The 18749-nt window shown below is 46.5% G+C and overlaps 2 non-coding genes and 1 pseudogene across 2 annotated transcripts; all 3 read right to left on the bottom strand.

The window, feature by feature from the left end:
* Window positions 1-1303: 1303 nt before the first annotated feature.
* On the bottom strand, window positions 1304-1375 carry Trnar-ucu (transfer RNA arginine (anticodon UCU)). Its single transcript has one exon. It is a non-coding gene; the product is annotated as a tRNA-Arg (tRNA).
* A 615-nt stretch (window positions 1376-1990) lies between these two features.
* Trnar-ucu (transfer RNA arginine (anticodon UCU)) lies at window positions 1991-2062 on the bottom strand. Its single transcript has one exon. It is a non-coding gene; the product is annotated as a tRNA-Arg (tRNA).
* A 10708-nt stretch (window positions 2063-12770) lies between these two features.
* LOC144136798 (DNA topoisomerase 2-alpha-like) overlaps window positions 12771-18749 on the bottom strand; it is a 30665-nt pseudogene continuing 24686 nt past the window's right edge.

Genomic DNA, 18749 nt, shown 5'->3' with positions numbered 1-18749 from the left:
ACCGACACACGTGGGCCTGTCTATACGATCCCCTACCCCAAGTCACTTCCTCGGCGCTCTTGTAGGCAGCGCTTAGCTGTTCCGACCGGACAGACACACGATCGCCTTAGGTCGGGCTACAAAGGTAGCCGCTAGGCTCCGGCCGCCCGGCACCCATGTCGCTTAGAGGCCTCCTTCAATAAAGTCTCTCTCTCTCTCTCTCTCTCTCTCTCTCTCTCTATATATATATATATATATATATATATATATATATATGTATATATATATATATATATATATATATATATATATATATATATATATATATATATATATATATATATATATATATATATATATATATATATATATATATATATATATATATATATATATATATATGAATATATATATATATATATATATATATATATATATATATATATATATATATATATATATATATATATATATATATATATATATATATATATATATATATATATATATATATATACAGAAAGAAATGCCGGCAGTCTACAACGCCAAAGAAGGCATAGGGGAATGGTTGGACTATTTGTTACCGTTAGTGACGTTACATTATTATTATTATTAGATGCTTTAAGTAAACGATGCTCGTCCATCTGCCGAATACAATGTGCATATAATGAATATTCCGATCGTCTTGATATATTCCAGAGCTCTTTGTCTTTGTTCTCTAATGAATTGAAAACTGTTGTAGCTTAAGTGCCTTTATGTCATTTATGTGCCGTATTTCTGTTCCGTATTTATTTTATGCAAATCATCATCTTGCTTGTTTGTTTTTCACTTTTCCTGATTTTGTGTTGCTTGAATTTCTGTCGGTTTAGGTGTCAGTGCTTGTAACGCTGAACTTCGTTTTTCCATTTTGAAACTTCCTAACATTTTGTTACAAAACCTTTGTTTTATGTGTATAATCTATCTCCGTCATGTGCATTGAGTTTTTGCTTGTGTATTTTCAATTTTTCACGTGCCTTCAACGTTTTGCTGGCCGGGTGTCATGGCTTCTAACATTAGGCTTCCTTTTTTTTTTTTTGCTGTTTTGCTTTCTGGGATCTCTGTAACTATTTTTATCTTATTGTTTCTTTCATATATATGGTTTTCTATGTTGGTTGTCTTGATTTTAGTTTTTTTAGTTTGTTTTTATGAATGCTTGTATATGGTGTACCAGTACCAAGACCCTAGGGTTGTTCCTGGGCACCAAAAATAAAGGTTGATTGATTGATTGATTGATTGATTATTATTATTTTATTAATTACGTGACAAAGAAACAAAGAAAACCACGCGCCCAGAGTGGGGACCGAACCCACGCCTTTCGATTAGATCTCGAATGCCTTACCAACTCGGCTATCTGGGCGACTGTGTTCTCCTTCGCTTTCTGGGTTATTTATATTTACTACAACTGTATCTGACGCTCGAGGGTGGTAGCCAGCGCCACTCAGACTACACGGGGAGAAGGGGACCTTCTTTTCAACCCCCGGGGCGTGACGCGAACGTCTACAGCCTGTCATAAGCGGGCAACTGGCGCGAAACCCTCTTATGCTACCTTGGCATCAAGGCTGCCAGAACCGAGGCCCTCGCTAAGCTTTCGCACGATAATAGGGTTTAGAAATGAGGGGCTCGTTAGGAAATACAGAAAGAAATGCCGGCAGTCTACAACGCCAAAGAAAGCATAGGGGAATTGGTTGGACTATTTGTTACCGTTAGTGACGTTACATTATTATTATTATTTTTACCTGTACCCAGGCTCCGCCTGTGCTTTATTTTTGTAATTTTCGCTACTTCAATATGTGTGTGTCTTGTCGCTTGTTTGTTTCTTGCAATATGTTTCTTGTATTTTGTTTTCATATAAATATATCCGTGCGCCAGCACTCAGGCCTCTGGCTGTTCCTGGGCACGTAAATAAACATGATTGATTGATTGATTATTATTATTTTATTAATTACGTGATAAAGAAAGAAAGAAAAACACGCGCCCAGAGTGGGGACCGAACCCACGCCTTTCGATTAGATCTCGAATGCCTTACCAACTCGGCTATCTGGGCGACTGTGTTCTCCTTCGCTTTCTGGGTTATTTATATTTACTACAACTGTATCTCACGCTTGAGGGTGGTAGCCAGCGCCACTCAGACTACACGGGGAGAAGGGGACCTTCTTTTCAACCCCTGGGGCGTGACGCGAACGTCTACAGCCTGTCATAAGCGGGCAACTGGCGCGAAACCCTCTTATGCTACCTTGGCATCAAGGCTGCCAGAACCGAGGCCCTCCCTAAGCTTTCGCATGATAATAGGGTTTAGAAATGAGGGGCTCATTAGGAAATACAGAAAGAAATGCCGGCAGTCTACAACGCCAAAGAAGGCATAGGGGAATGGTTGGACTATTTGTTACCGTTAGTGACCTTTGAATGAGTCAACGATATAAGGCGCGTATATAGGGTCCGATTCTGTGTCGGCTTTGTGGCGCAGTGGTTACAGCACAATGTACATAGCGTTCCGTCCGCAGGGTCGGGGGATCGGAACCTGGCGTAGGATAGTATTTTCTTTTTATATAGTAGGGACAACGACGGTGCGGACTACGGACGCCAACGCGGGTGACATCGTGAGTTACTGAAATGCTCTGCATTTAAAATATTTAAAGGACGTTGTACGCTTATGCTCAACCGGGTTCGCTGCAAAAGAGGCAGCCAACCTGAAAGTGAACAGGAAGAAAGGCCTCCAGCCAGCATCCCCGCGAAGCGTCCCTCGCCCCACACCGTATACAAAGGCGCCCAAAATACGGTGGGGGGTCGTCGACGTCGTCGACCGAGGAGGCAGCGCCCATAAGGGCGGCAAGGCCAGTCGCGCCGCCGACAACGCGGCCAGCCTGCTCTCACGCTGACGGACTTGTAGCCTGCTCTCACGCTGACGGGATATGACGTTTCCGACAACGTCAGCTTGCTGACCACGCAGCCAGTGCGCTAGAACGAACCGACCCCAGCGGATGGATGGATGTGAACATTTATGCACTGATATATTACAGAGAGGTAGCTTGGAGAGAGCCGTCCCTATTGGATAGCACCCTCTTCACAGAACTAGGTGGAGTCCCTATTCGGGGACCTCATTGGTCCTGACCGCTGTCCGAGCACGCTGAACCAAGGCCTGTTGAGCCGGTAGGTCCAGGCAGCCGAGCAGGGCCGCCTCCCAGTCCTCTCTTTTGGGGTGGGGATTAGGGGGAAGGGAAGGGTTTCTCTGACATGCCCACCATGTGGTAGGTGTCGGCCACCTCCCCACAGTACTGACAGAGGCCAGTGAAAGAAGGTTCGAAGTGTTTCATGACAGCAGGGCACAGCAGCGTATTTGTATAGAGCGGATAAGTGTTCGCTCGTTGGCCTTGCCTAACCCCCTGAGGGGGGACGGGTATAGACGATGTTTCTCCCTGTATTGGGCGCGCGGAGATGTCTTTAAATGATAATAGTGGATAACTATCTGGCTCTGGGTCCTCTGGGTTTACGCCGGGTGCCCGGTAGTTGAGTGCGCGGGCGGCCGAGTTGGCAGCCTCGTTCCCTGGTAAGCCCTGGTGACCTGGAGTCCAAATGAGATATCGGGGTGCAGCGCGTGGCGACAACGGAGAGACTGCAGTCACGCTGAACGTAGTACGTGTGGTGAGCGCACGAACTGCGCGCGTGCACGCGATGACGCGAGCGGCTGTCGCTGGTCCGGCAGGCCGGCGTGGTCCGGAAGCGTGCCTGCCCTCTCGGCTCGGCTGGCTACAACTATCACGTACTACGCTGGCCACCAAGGCCGCCGCCCCGAGCAAACACTTGCCCGCACTAGTTCATGCTGTATGGTTGGGACCCGCATCACGAAGAGATGGATGACGAGAGGGATTGCTTTATAACAGGGGCGGATCATCAGATTCTCACGTTGGTGAGAAGCCACGTTCGAAATTAGTACAAAGTAAAACGACACGCTATTGTACTAGAGATTATGATCCCCGTCGTTTTAAGGGACATTGATGTGTTTTGAGTAGAATCATCATCGCCAGCCTCTTTACGCGCATACTTCAGGACGAAGGCCTTTGCCATAAACGTGCAACCGTACCTGTCATGCTGCGTCCAAATAAATTCTTCGTCCCAAAATTTTCTCAAATGATCCAGCCACCGAGTTTTATCTCAACCCGTCCCTGGGCCGTTGTTCTGTTACTCGGGTGGTGGTCCGCTTCTGTCAATACTCTGCATTACTAGTCCGGCCCAATCCCTTAGCAAGAACGAAAATCAAATTGACAGTGCGTACTTGTCTTAACGTGTCGAAATTCTTCGATAGAGTCCCTCATTTAGAGCTAATTAAAAAGTTAGTGCATACCAAAGTATACAAGATACAACAATGAAATCGTGCATTCCTGACGGGAAGAACACAGTACGTACAAATTCTCGGGAGTTCTGCAAAGGTCTGTGCTAGAGTCAGCCATTATTAATGCTAATGATATTGCGGAGTGTAATAATGATATAAACGTGCGAGGAGTTTTTTAGTAAAGAAATAAACGACCAAGCAATAAAAAAATTCACAATGCTCTGTAAAAAGTTAAACTCGGGTGCGACGTTAAAAATTAAAATCAAAGCAGCTTAAAAACAGTAGTTTTTCGTGTCTCCCTTCACTAAATAAACGCTGGGTCCTACTACACTTGCCGTAGTTAGACAAACGATTTAATCGTACCTATTTTTGAAAGAACATCTAGAGAAAATTTGTTTTCCGGTAGAAAAACTGGATTTTGCGTAGGAAGCTTAGGCTTCGTTAAAAAACGTCAACTGCCTACATATATCTGATAAGGCTAACTTAAAAATATGCGTGTGATATGGTATTCTTACGAAAACTGATTAACCTAAAATATTGGGAGTGTAACAGAGATCAGCTCTGTCTTGTTACTCGTGAACTGAGGCCGGAACAAAAATGTTGCATGTGCTTAATTTACCTTCCTTACACGAACGGCGCCGCCTAGCCAGACGGTTCCGCTTCTTGCTTTCTAACGCAAAAACAGCGATATTAAGAGCTGAAACAAACCAGAGCACTACAAGCTACACACACATCGAGATAATAACGTAATGTCTCAAGCACAGGTTAAGGCACATAAATTAGAATTTTTTCCCAGAAGAACAAAACAACGAAGTTTATTACCAACAACAGTTATTCAAAGACAGTTACACAATTTGAAAACAAGCTGAAGCGAATCGTGTGCAGAACGAAACTCGCTTCATTACAGAAGATGTTTATTATTACTAACGTTGCCGTTATGTAGGTATTGTTGCTACTATGTATCATGTGTCCTATGTACAGTCGTGAAAAATGTTAACAATAACGAAGAAGCGGGTGCCTGCTTATGCACGGACCGGCCGACTCCGATAGCCACCGGCGCATCTTCCGCGGATGATAGCCGTTGCTCTCCAGGCTAACTTTCTGCACTTGGAAGCTCCAGCGCATGCGCACAGCCTAGGACGCTATCGCAAACGGCCGCTCTGGGCATACGCTGGCAACTCGTTCTTTGTTAACATTTTTGATGACTGTACATAGGTTCAATAAGAAAATATTTTGTGTAATTTGTGTACATTGTTTATAAGGCACATTGTTATTTTCAGTTTTTGGTGCCGTACGTCACCCCTGTAACGACCTCCCGGCAAACAGTTTGGGGAAGTCCTAAACTTTGCGGAAACTCCCAAATGGGGATTGTCGAATGCTGAAGCCACTCAGCTATGCAGCCTTTAAAGTCGGCTTCACTACTCCCACGCGCGCATTTTTAGGAATACTTCTCCGGGCGTCATATAAGCAGTCATATGCCAAAGTTGTAATGCCCTAGGACCTTCATTAAACATCTCAAGGCCCCGTGTGTCCCTCAGAAACGCCACATATCAAGCCCCCTAAAGCCGAGTTCACTGCTAGACAAATGAACTGCTAAGGAGGGAGACTATTTCAGGGATAATTTACGAAGGGGTATCCAGGGGGCAGCAGCAGAAGTGGCTTCCTGATCTTAAGACGCCCCCCCCCCCCCAACTTTTTTTGTGCTAAATAAACTTCTTGCTCTCTATAAAGCATCATGAAATACATACAAAAGCCTCTACGTATCCCTCCGGGGCACTATACATCGACTATCTTTAAAGACAGCTGAACTGCCATGCCCAATTGGATGGCAGGGAAGAAGTTTTTCGGGAGCAATAAGGAGGTTGGAATCAAAGTATGAAGGCCCTAGAGCCTTTAAAAAAGCGTGCTCGCTTGCGGTGAAATTGCGGCACATCAATGGTGATGGATGGCCAGACAGGTTTCCTATACGAGTCCACAGGGAAATGTTTAAGCACTTAAAAAATAAACGTAAAGAACAAGATACGAACGTTAGGACATACCCTGAGTGGGATGTGGTTCAGCCCCCTGAGTTACAAACAAAGCGCATTAGCTCCTTACCAGACGGCGTTTCCACATACTGTGTGGCTGTTCACAGTGTACACCCTATTCCACCCGATTGTGTTTTGCCTGTCAAGCTCTACACAGCCAATGCTGAAATTTTATAGCATGCTGCGTAGCCTGGCACGTGCAAGGCACGATTAGCTGCCGCGTGCCCAAAAAGAAATGAATAAAGTACAAGCAGTCGTGTAAGTATGGTCGCCCATCAGTCGGCTCTTGAGGAGTTCACTTATCTCCCCCTTTTTTTTGTGCTAGTTGCTGTTTTTCGCACTGAACAACACCTGCTTTATTAGGTAGGGGTTATGCATGAATTTAAACCACCTGACTGATCTGAAGTTGGCACCTAATTCAGCTTCCAAAAGCAGTTTCTTTCACTAACTTTGGCACGATCAATACTTGCTTTGTAAGCCCTCACAGAAAACAGCCTCAAAAGGGTCCGCTCATTGTGATAAACAGACGGTGGCTGTTCTCCCTCGAACGGACATGTATACCCGGACATATTTCCAAGAAACATAAAGCAGTACGCACCACCTCATCATCACTAGAGTCCACGATTACAGGAGAGCTGTCACTCCCGGAGCTGCTGCTATCCCTTCGTTTGGAAGGTTTCGTCCTTGTCGATGCCTTCGTTGCGGCTGCAACCCTCTTTTTTGGTGGGGCCTGAGCTGTTTCTCCATCGTCTGGATCGAGCTCCGCCTTAGCGTCCCGATTGTCTGCATCGGGCGTAGCCTTCTTTGCCGGTCTTCGTCTGGTACCTTTTGTGGGCTTTGGTTCCCACTCGATCTTTGGTTTTATACGCCCGCCAGTCACTGACGGTTCAGTTTCAGTCCTCTTGGATGTCCCCTGGGAGCAACGTGGTAAGACGAAGATGAAACGTGCACTTTTTTAACGTCTTATAGTTGCCCTATTCCACGGGGTATTTACAGCATCTAGATGTTCGCTACAGCAAGGCCATTCTTGTAATCAAAAACGTATATAATAGTAGTCCCAAGTAATTGGAGGTGGATCGCGCGTACTGTAGCAATTTTTAGCCTTAGCGGTCGTCGTATCCACTGGAGTTTTATTGCTCAGGCTACCCCTCGGGAACCGGCAGCTTATGCCACTGCGCGTTATGTTGAAGACTAGCACGCCACCGCTTCCGCACCATTGTGGTGTCCGGCGGATCCAACAGAATGACGTGTCGTGACTGAGGCACACGGATTTGCTCTGCGCTTAAAGGGGCCATGAAGACAAAATGCAAGTTTGGTTCATTCCAAATATTGCCTCGTTAGAATCATGCTGACAACTTTTAACGTAAACTTCACTCAAATAAGCTGTATAATTAGAAAAAATCGAATGGCCATGCGACCCACTAGCTCATTTCCCGCAACAGAACCTATGATGTCATACCAGCCAGCTCTGCGATTGGCGGAGGCCGGAAAAAGCAAAAGCAAATTAGTGACAACTTATAAGCTTGCCGAATGAGTTATTAGCGCTTCAATTTAGGGCACATTCTTTTTATATAAGTAAGAATGGTGGGACAAACAGTGGAAGTTACGAAAGCACACGTAAACATAGAAGTGCCGATGCGTAGTGCTGTTGGTACTGTGCGCACTATGCTTCGTTTAGATGCACAGCACTGCGGGGCTTTGGGGTTGTCTCAGACAACACTGGCCGATTAACGCAAGTGATGGTGTCTTACGTGACCATATTTGTCGAGCGAGCACCATGTTTCACGAAACGATTATTTCCTCCATGAACAAAAACAAGCCAGGTTTAAATACGGTCACAAACAAACCAAAGGCAGAAAACGCCTTGCCGCGGTCTGGTGGCGCCATCTAGGTTGACTAACAGTAAGCAAGTCTCCGCTCTATCCGAAGTTTAGCAGTTCTGATGATGGCATTGCCACGGCCGCTGGATGAGAGCGCACGCAAGGTGCGGCCTACCGCATCACCCGAAATTCAACGGGCGAGGGCGTTAGTGGCGGTGTTTACGTTTGCCGCCGCTCGACTCCCTCGTGGCGCTAGCGTTCGGGGACTCGTTTCTGGACGGATGGGGCGGTCCCCGTAGGCGAGCGCTTGCGCCGACTCAGACACAGGCAGCGCACGGGTTTTAAAGATATGGTTGTCCCTCCCGGGCTACTCAACCGCGAAAACTGTCTGTCCGTATGTATGTATATCTTTCAGTCTGTCCCTCGATTCAGCCGCCCGGCCGTGACTGAAGCAGCCAGAAGTTAAAATCATTCTTGAGTGAGATATAGGCAATACACTTTCAATCTAACCAATCTAAAAAGATGCTCCATATTCGATAACATTGTTAAAAAAGATAATATTCAACAAAAAGATAATACCACCGGTTAGCCTTAAAACGATTGATTGATTGTAGGGTTTAACGCGCCGACGCAACGCAGGCGATGAGACGCGCCGTAGTGGAGGGCTCCGGATTAATTTTGACCACCTGGGGATCTTTAACGTGCGCCGAAATCTCGTACACACGGGCGTTTTTGCTTTTCGCCTCCATCAGAAAAGCGGGCGCCTTAGCCGGGAATCGAACCCGCGACCTCGTGCTCAGCAGCGCAACGCCTTAGCCACTGAGCCACCGTGGCGGGTCAATTGCCTGAAAACGTCTCACACACAGCACGTAAACTGGGTTGCACAGTTTAAAGCCGCAAGTTGATTAGTTACAGTTCAAGCGGCAGGTATTAGGTGGGACTTCATTCATCCGCAATTTCGAAAATGTCACCATTTCACGGGAAACGCGTTGTCAACAAACGGGAGAGCGACGAATATTTGCCGGCGACGGATTAAAGCTTGCCTTAAAGACACTGTTATTGCAAAAACATGTTGGGCGGGCTGAATATTACGCACCAAAGGACTTCGATACTCTTATACTGGCTCATGTCTTGCCGCGCATAGAGAAGAAATTGGGTTGTTTCATTTTCGCAGGCACGACAATTCTTTGAACACTCTACTGAAAACTTGGTTACAGAGGTTGTATATCAAGAAAAATAACTACACCGTTCGGTGTTCAAGAGACAGTGCGTACGGTCCACTCTCCTAGCTGTTACGCATTTTTGAAACTTTGCGATGAGAACTAGTGCTAGGTACATTTCCTGCGTTATTTAATCGCCGATTTGAACCCATATGCATTCATCCCTGAAGCGAACGGCCAGGCTCCTGGAGCGCCACCAGTGTGTGCTGAAATTAGGGCGCTCTAACGACGTTGCGGTAGCTTTGCTCTGCGAACATACTGCGCTTCAATTCGAATTAATTCTCGTAGTGTATAGAAATTTTCACATACTTTATTATTACGTCAGCTTTCTTTTTGATTACCGAAGCATAATCTCTCCGTAATGCAAGAAGTGTAATGCCTTGTATCTGCACAAAAAATGCGTAATTCACGCTGTTGGAACATTTATAATTATGATATTCTGGATGCAGATTGTTGGTTTTAAATAACAAAGAAAATAAAAAAAAGGTGAAATGAAAAAGCGGTGCACACGTCTGAATGCTTACGCATTTTTGGGCAACTTTTAGCATTTCTGTACAATGCCGTTTTTTTATTTTGTGTGCGGGCAAAAATTTAGCTTGCCGAAGCTCGAAGCTCACCAAATATTTTTTTTTTAAATTTTTTGTCGACCCGGACATCACAACTGCTCTCCTTAGTTTTTTTTTTTTTTGAGGCTATAGAAAACAAGATTAAATATCAGGTAGAAACTGCAATCGCTTTTGATTTAACTGTACATATACATTGTCGAAATGAAAAAAGATGGGCCGACATAGCTATGATCTTCATAACTAAACAACGTGTAATCGAGTCATGCGTGCCGTGAAATAATACGAATTATGGTGTTTCGTTTAGCGCACGAGTAAAAACCTACATAAAAGTTCGGTTATGTCTTAAACAATGACAAGTGTTGGCACTCATAAATAACAAGCGCCGTCACAAAAACAATATTTCTGTTCATCCGGAATTTTAAAATATTCTCTGCAGTCGCAGCCTGCACACAAAACGTAAATCTCTGCCGGGCATGAGGTCACAAAGAGAATGCCGAGTGATGTGAGACACAACACAGCAATGCGAGGCAGAAGGCACACTATCAGCGCGTAATGCTGCTGCTGCGAACGGAATTTAACTTCCATCTTGACGAAAAGGAGCTCGGCCGCCGCTAATAGTCTTTGTCTTTTAACAGGCGTAACATTAGTGCTGGTATATAGGGCGTGGAACGCCAGTGATAAGCCCACACTTCGAAATAAGCGTCCCGAAAGCCGGCGTCCCGCGGGCCTCGCTCGCCGCAACCAGTCCCGGAACGGTGGTGCCGTGGTGGCAGAATTTGGCTCTAGGCGCACTCACGCCGCTTTGGCGCCACGCGTCAGGCCGCACGTCAGTGCGCCTTTCATCCAGCGGCCGTGGCATTGCAAACGTCGTTCAAACGCACGTTTTGGCACCATATTCAAAATTTTAGTTTAAATTGACTAATTTCGCAGTGAAAAAAGCATCATTTGCTTCCGGACAAGCGCTGGGGGCACTATAGAACACGAAATCATTCGAATAAAACAAACTTGTATTTTGTCTTCAGGGCCCCTTCGTTCAATTTGAATACAATACAACTTTGAAAATACAACTTCGTTCAATTTGAAGGCTTAACTCACTCATCTCCACCCCTGCCATGAGTTGTTTAACTTTAAAAAACAAAGGAAATATTGAAACACTTTGAAAATTCGTGCTCCCATGACATGTTATAGGAAGGATTGATGTAATAGAGGTCAGTACTAAAAACAAATGTCAGCGTGTTAACCGCACGGTGCATTCAAGAGATACGGACAAACGGAAATAGAGACCGTACTACTATTGAAACTTTTGATAAAGACCTTTTCACAGTGTAAATATGTTGGCGTTTCATCGACAACGGTGTCCTCCCTTGCCCCTCCCTGGAGATTCTTCCACATGATGCCGAAAACCCGGGACGTCAAGCGACATGACGAAGTGAGCCATGGAGCGGAAATCAACTCGCCCGCATTGCTCACCACGAAACCGGGAGATGTCGAGGCAGAGGTATCGGCTGCGCATTGCTCAGAAGAGCCTTTTTAATCTTAATCAGAAGCTTATCGCTGAATTAACTCCCACTCTTGAGAGATACACAGACGTCGAGGCCGCTGTTTTCTTAGCCAGGCTCCAGCATAGCGCCGACAGACTGAATGAAACCAATGAGAAGCTGGAAACCCTTACTCGCGAACCACGCTTGACGATGAGCACGGTTGACCGCGAACACGATGACGCTCTACAGTCGTTTAAAGAAGCATACACCGCAGAATCATTGGTTCACTTCAACGAAAGTTCCATGGACGAAACGGGGGCGCCAGACAGGAACAATTTCTCAAAACGAAGGCAGGAGGCAACACCAGTCAATAGATGAATCGAGTAGTACAAGCGAGAGCAGAGATCATGGGGAGGAGACTGGATCCTACGTCGCACAAACGACCTCAATGACATCGATGGGCATTGCGCTAATCGCTCGTCTACCCGGAGGATCTCCAACCATGATTGCCTACCATATACTTAAGATGATAGCCTATCAGTTATTACAGATGCGCTTGGTGATAAAGCGGGTGTCCCTCAACACGGGAGGTAATGTGTTTCACCGGATATTCATTCGTGTCATAACAGATACACCCCCCCCCCCTTTTGGCGAGAGGATACATTCTCGACCTATGCGTATTGTGCTATTGCTATTGTATGACACTAATAAATAAAGATTTCAATTGGTGGCGCCCGCGTTACGTTTCAGGTCTCTGTTCAAAGCAGACAATCCGCACTGTATAGCTTGTTAAACATGGCTGCATGCAGCTGTCACCGTTTAAACTGAAACACTGACACCCCTGTATCGATAACGTTAAACGACCAGTGACGGCTATATATATCGTTAATATCTGATCACGTATTGAAGCTTACTGGCGTATTAGACACATGACATAAGTGGGCCTTGTGACGTACGCAAGAACATTAGTCTGTTTAGGTTCTTGATAAAAGCAAAAATTGGGTGAGTGGGTATGTAATTAAAATAACCAGCGCAAAACGACGCCACACAAGAAGAATGTTGCAGACAACACAGAGTAAAGATTAAAAAGGGAACAGTAAATACACCAGCAAAGAAAAAAAATATTTTACAGAGAACAGTAAAGGTTGTTTGAAGCCGCTTTTTAAACATCAGGTCTACAGCATGCAGGGCTCATTCACTCATTGTGTAAACCAGAAAAAATAGGACTGCCTGGTTGTTTGATGCACCTTTATGTCTTTTTAACCTCATATTTCGTGCAGTTACCGTCATGGGCGGCAAAAGGAAACAGCGTCAGATTGAGGTAGGTACCTTCGCACGACCGGCCTTGCCAATTTTCCCCGCTTTTGACTTGCTCGAACTCTCTTCGTCGCGCTCCGCCTGCTCAACCACGTCCAGCTTAGCCTAAAATACGTCCAGGTCCTCTTTCCACGGGTCCTGGGGAGTTTTCTGTTGCAAAATCTCAAGCTCCTGTCTTTTACTGTCTCTTTTGGCCAAGAGGTCCTCCTTGCGCGCACGAGTGAGGCTCCACAGAGGCATGCCAAGAAGGTAATTGTAGTGCACGCTGCCGCCGTCCTTGTCGGCGTCATGGGGCGTGTCCCCGTCCCCCTCGTCCTGCGACCCTGTCTGCGAGTCCGGTGAGTTAGGCTGTTGTTGCTGCTGCTTCCAGATGACCAGGGGGTCTGGATCGTAGCCTCGTGATCGGAGGGTCTCCATCATCTCATTGGGGCGCCGGTTCTCGATCTTGGTCACGTTGTCAATCTTCTCCAGGATGAAGCGCGCCTGGTTTTCTAGCCGCTTTGCTTCGGCCGTCAGGAGACCGACCTTGTAAGCTTTCCGCTTCACGTACCTAAGGACATAAACGAAGATATGTTATGGGTAGAGAACGCATGGGTTTTGTTATAAAGCAGCTGTACGAAGCAGCACTGCTGATGTGGCAAGAGGTTACATCACTGAAAATTCGGAACATGAGAATTGTTAGTCGGTTAACAAGAGATAAGACCATTTGTACGTATGTCCATATATACTAAGCTTTATAACGAAGCATGCCACTGTGCGCAAAAATAATCCCGTCAGACACGGCGACGGTTGCAGCCCATTTTTCGCAATTTTGATGTCAATTTCGTGTTACAAAGCCCCGTAGTGACCTTTGTACAATAGAGCGGTAAGCTGTTGATAATTAAGCTGTAGCGGTAGAGCGGGAAGCTGTAGCGGTAAGCCTGAAATTCCCGAATTTAAAACGAAGTGGTATATTATGACCGGGAGTCAAACCCGCGACACTATGCTCAGCAGTTGGCAGAATGCTGGGACAAGTGTAGACGCGGGTCGAGGAGCAATTTGTCTGCAGTGAATATGCAGGGCTAAAGCAACTGCGACTTAACAACAAACTGCAGAGCATGTTTCCTTTCTAATATTGCATATTTGTACCTGATGTGAAATAACAAACCTACCGCGAAATAAGAACGAAACTTTCGCACTGAGTGTCAACGTGCCAGCATTTAAGACAAAAAGGTTCATGCTTACCTTTGCAGACGTGTCGTGAAGAAGTCGCGCATAATGTCTTCGGGTGTTCGATACGTTTTAAGGACTCCGTCTGCATCGAAAAGGACCATAGACGATGTAGTGAGCGAGGTCTGCAGCTTGAACACCTTGTGAAGTCCGTCGCTGAGCGCCTTGGAGAGATTTCCCTCGGACATACTGACCACAAATCGGACAGTGGTGTCCGTGTGGTACTCTTTGTAATCCGCGATGAGTGGAGGAACCTCAGTACCATGCAGCATCGTCTCCAGAACTGCTTCTTTGTACGACTGAGTCCAACAACGAATGGGAAGTTCGGTGATTTCAATAGTCGTGGAGTTCACAAGGGAAACTTCGCCGCTGATGATGAATCGCTGAGGTTCATCGCATCACCAGTTTAACGGTTTAGAGGTTTGCCGATTATGTTTTCTCTTCGTTCAACAAAAAACGTGCCCCAATCGTCTATGTGCTCATCCGTACGGAGACAATTGAGGCTTGACTCGTAGACCGATTGTTGGTCTCAGCCAGCGGCGTTGCGATGATCATTTTGTTCCCTCAGAACCGCCGCCATAAAAAGTTGGAAAGGGGGTAAAGATAAATGAGCAGCCATGAAGTATTATTGCAATAGCAACACCGATGCATTTAACCATTGATTTGAACGCGAAATATGTGTAATGTACTTTGCAAACATTATTGCGTATAAGAAGGACTTTCGTGCTGAAGGAACGCCCACCTGCCACGCCTCTTTGCCACAAGCTCCTGAGGGGCCCCAAAGTAACCAACGTACAAACTATTCAATGGCTGGGACACCCTTGACTCACCTGATCGATTGAGCCACAGAAGTTCTTAAACCAGGGCTTCAGCGGCGCGGGAGATTTGCAATGATCTCAGGCAGGTTGTAGTTTTGACTTTTGGTGCTCCAGCCGGTTCTGATCCCTTCGGCCCCGTTCACGAGTACCATGGGCAGCACTGGGACGTAGTACTCGGGCTCGATCTGCTGGTTGTCGTCGAACAGGTACTCGAGCAAGGGATCGTCGGATGCGCGCATGACGAGCCGTGCAAGCGGGGACAGCATGGTGAAAATGTATCGAGGGCTGGCAGCGTCCTTGCCGCCCTGGAGACGTGTGCCGAACTGGCCAATAGGTTGCAGCAGGTTGATGGTATTGCTGCCGACGAAGTTCTGCGCCAAGTTGATGATGGTGGACATGAGCGAAACCTCGCCGTGGTGGTAGGCCGAGTGCTCGGCCACAGAACCGGCGAGCTGGGCGACCTTGATTTCACGCTTGTCATTGCGTTTGAAGCAGGTGAAAAGGACCTTGCGTGGGCTCGGCTTCAGACCGTCTACGAGAGACGGTATGGAGCGCTCATTGTCCATATTGCTGAACAGAATGAGCTCGTTGTTGACGAAGTCCTCGAACGTGACGTTCCGCGTGTCTTTCCCGTATAGGTAAAGCTCTGGGAGTCCCATTTCGCGGCGCTGTTTGCGCTCTTCCATGCCGCGCCTGAGCCAGTCCTTCCGTTGCTCGATCATCTTCTTGCTGAAGGCAAGCTGAATGGCGTGGTCGTCGTCGATGTCTTGGTACCGGCACAGGATGCGGTGGCGAAGCATGTCCGTGAAGTATTCCTTGGCCTCCTTGGCCGTGCTGGTGCCAAGACCCTTGTAGTTCTTGACCTTCCAGCTCTGCCAGTTCTCGGTGTCGGCCTTCCACTCTTCGAACACCGGCAGGGAGTAGAAGGAGAGCTCGCTGTTTCCTCGGCTGGCCTTCACAATGGGCGTGATGAACTCCTCGAGGAAGGGAAGCCTGAGAAAAGAGGACCAGTTGTGGTGGATGAAGTTCACCAGCAGGCCCTTGATGTGCGAGCCGTCCTGGTCCTGGTCGGTCATGATCATAAGCCGCCCGTAACGCCGACTTTTCAGGTCATCCACGCTGTCGTACTTTTTGTACTGTGAAAAAGAACTGAACTTACTGCATTTTCCATTCCCTTGAAAACGTTCACATTAAAGGAACACTGGAAGGAGTTGGGATCACCGTTTGTAAGCCCTACCAGGTTGAAGTCTATAATACGTAGGCAGTTTCTTTGGTTTTTCGGTCCACTTACACGTATTTTCATCCAGACAAGCTACTTTAGAAGTGCAGTTTTCCTCGCGCCCTCTTACCCGCAGCATTGCCGACGTCGGTTATGCGACTCGCTGGCAAGACCACAGAGCTAAATTTAACAAATTGCTGGCGTGTTCAATCTGCACTGGCCGTGCTAACAAACGAAAAACCAGTATTAACCGACAAATGGGACAAAGTCGAAATTTAGAATGTGTACGCAGCTAAAAACCTGCTGCCAACAGTATTACGTTGGTGCGGCCTTCTAAAGCTGCGCCTGGCGTTTTTTTTTTCTTTTCTGCCGCTTGAAAAATAAATTAGTACTCTAGATTGGCGGTGAATAGTCCAATAACTACATGGGTTGAAGTTCACAATGCATCTCCAAATCCATTTCAGTCTTCTATTTAGCCTTGTATATATTCACTGCGCTGTGCAAGTGAAATATGGCACGCGTGATAGCAGTCACCGATTGGCAAACGCTGTACACAGCAAAGCCTCGCCGAATTAAAGGTCGGCCCAACAGTCAATTTTTTCATCACTGGGGCAGCGGATGGCTATCGGACAGAAATTATTCAACGACCGCCATTCAAAGATTAACCTGTATGCGAATGCATCCGACTGTCCGGTATTTGAATTCACGGCCCCAACACCACTTCGATACTCGTTTGCAAGCGCAGCTGCGAATTTTAGATTAGGACTGAAAGGTACCGGAACACATAAACAGCGACTTCCGACTGTTAGGCACGCAGCGGTACTAAAATGTACCATTATATACATCATAGAATTTGTCGCTTAAATCAAATTGATGTAAGCAAAGAAAATGTACTCGGCGGTGGGGGAGGGGGGGGGGAGGGAGAGAGGGTCTACTAAAAATAGTGTAGCCGTAAAACAAACAACTGAAAAAAAAATCGGGCATCATGCCTTGTGGGTATCAGCGTTAATGCGGTTGCGGAACTCCCAACTCGTAAGGGCAACGTCGCCGGAGAAGCGAAGCCTTGAGACATCCGACCGAGCTCTTTAAAGGAATCGAACACAGAGCTACATGATGATAATGGTGCAGTTTCTTAGCACCTGCTGCTGCGGAGGCAGCAGCACAATGTCTTTTTTTAGAGTGGAGCTGTATTAGGCTATATTTCCATACAATTTTCGTTGTCCCCGCATCAAAGCTACCTAGGAGTCCGGATCGTTCTATTGCACGCGTATTAACTTGGCAGTAGCGAAAGGGAACGAGCAGAGACGCAACGCGTAGAAGACAGATCGAAACTATTGGAAAGTGCGAGGCGGAAGCTGACCGCGAAGCAGATCGTGTCAAGCGGCAAAAGAACGAAGCCTTACGAGAATGCGCTGCAGAAAGAAAGCGCGGCTGGTGTACAATTGGACATTAGGTATCTCCCATTCAGAACCGTTAAGAAGTTGCTTAGGTGTCCTCAGACCGTCCGTTAGCTGATATGACACTACCGCCTTGGTCGCAGTTCGATTCCAACGTGGATGTGTCGGCGCCGAAAAGAGTGGTTTACGCATTTCTTGTTAGAGGCTCGCGATGCCACACCGATTTTCCCCAATAGGCCACCCAGCGGCGTACGCGCATCTATTTACAGTACGGAATTATGTGTCTGCATTTGCGAGTATACCGATGAGTTTATCTCATCACCGGAGTCAAAGTAGTGACAACCAGCGTAAACAACAAAGAACGATTCGTATGCTTGTTCGAGACTAGCAGACGACGAACAACAAAAATATTTAGGGCCATTCATTGTCAGTCATTTTCCGCTAGTAACGATCGATGGTCACAATGGCTTTGTTATCGCTAAGTTTTAATCATCACAGCGACAACAAAGCAATTGTGACCATCATTACTAGCGGAAAATGACTGGAAATGAATGACCCTGAATTTTTTGTTCATCGTCTGCTAGTCTCGAACAAGCATACGAATCGTTCTTTGATGTTGACGCTGGTTGTGATTACTTCGACTCTGATTTTAACGCCCAATGGTGACGTCATTCAGCGCTTCATGCAATAAAACGCGTTTAGCGCGCACACTACAGATCGAACTGAACTCTACCTGCCCAAGATGTTTCTTAAACACCGACAAGCGGCATCAGCAAGCGCTAAAAAAATATCAGCTCAATCAGCCCTTGCCTGGATAACGGCCTGCATGAATTTCCGTGCCCTGAAGAGCCCTACAAAGCACACATTTTCTCGCGCTTAAAATCTATCCAGTTTCATTGTTCCGGTGAACCGCTTTCGTGGCGTCTAGGCGAATTTGTTGTCCGTTCTCACCCCTACCCTCTAACCCCGCATCATCTCTTATTTCTGTCAACACAAATTTTGCTCATTCGAACATTGGCCCAGTGTGTAGCTTCGTACTAGACTTAAATTAACCCCATACTGACATTAGAAAAAGACAGTCTACCATCAACTTTTTGTCTGAAACGGAAAGAAGACAAATCAGTTCTATTGGATAAATTGGGTGTCAATTGATCTGAACCTCAGCAGAGACAATAAACACCTCAGCTACACACGTCACTAACCTGAGTTCAAGCAAGTGCGAAAAGGAAAATCTTCGTTTCACGTTCTTGTGGTTGCAAATCGCAGTGTGCGATATGGCATAGCCAAGAAAGTCATATTACGGTGTTCTGTAACACCAGCCATTGCTGTC

This window comes from Haemaphysalis longicornis, unplaced genomic scaffold, assembly GCF_048455015.1.
Source record: "Haemaphysalis longicornis isolate Haplotype H1 unplaced genomic scaffold, Haemaphysalis longicornis Haplotype H1 scaffold_1, whole genome shotgun sequence".
In the NCBI taxonomy this organism is placed as follows: domain Eukaryota; kingdom Metazoa; phylum Arthropoda; class Arachnida; order Ixodida; family Ixodidae; genus Haemaphysalis; species Haemaphysalis longicornis.
This window is presented reverse-complemented; position numbering and strand designations above follow the sequence as displayed.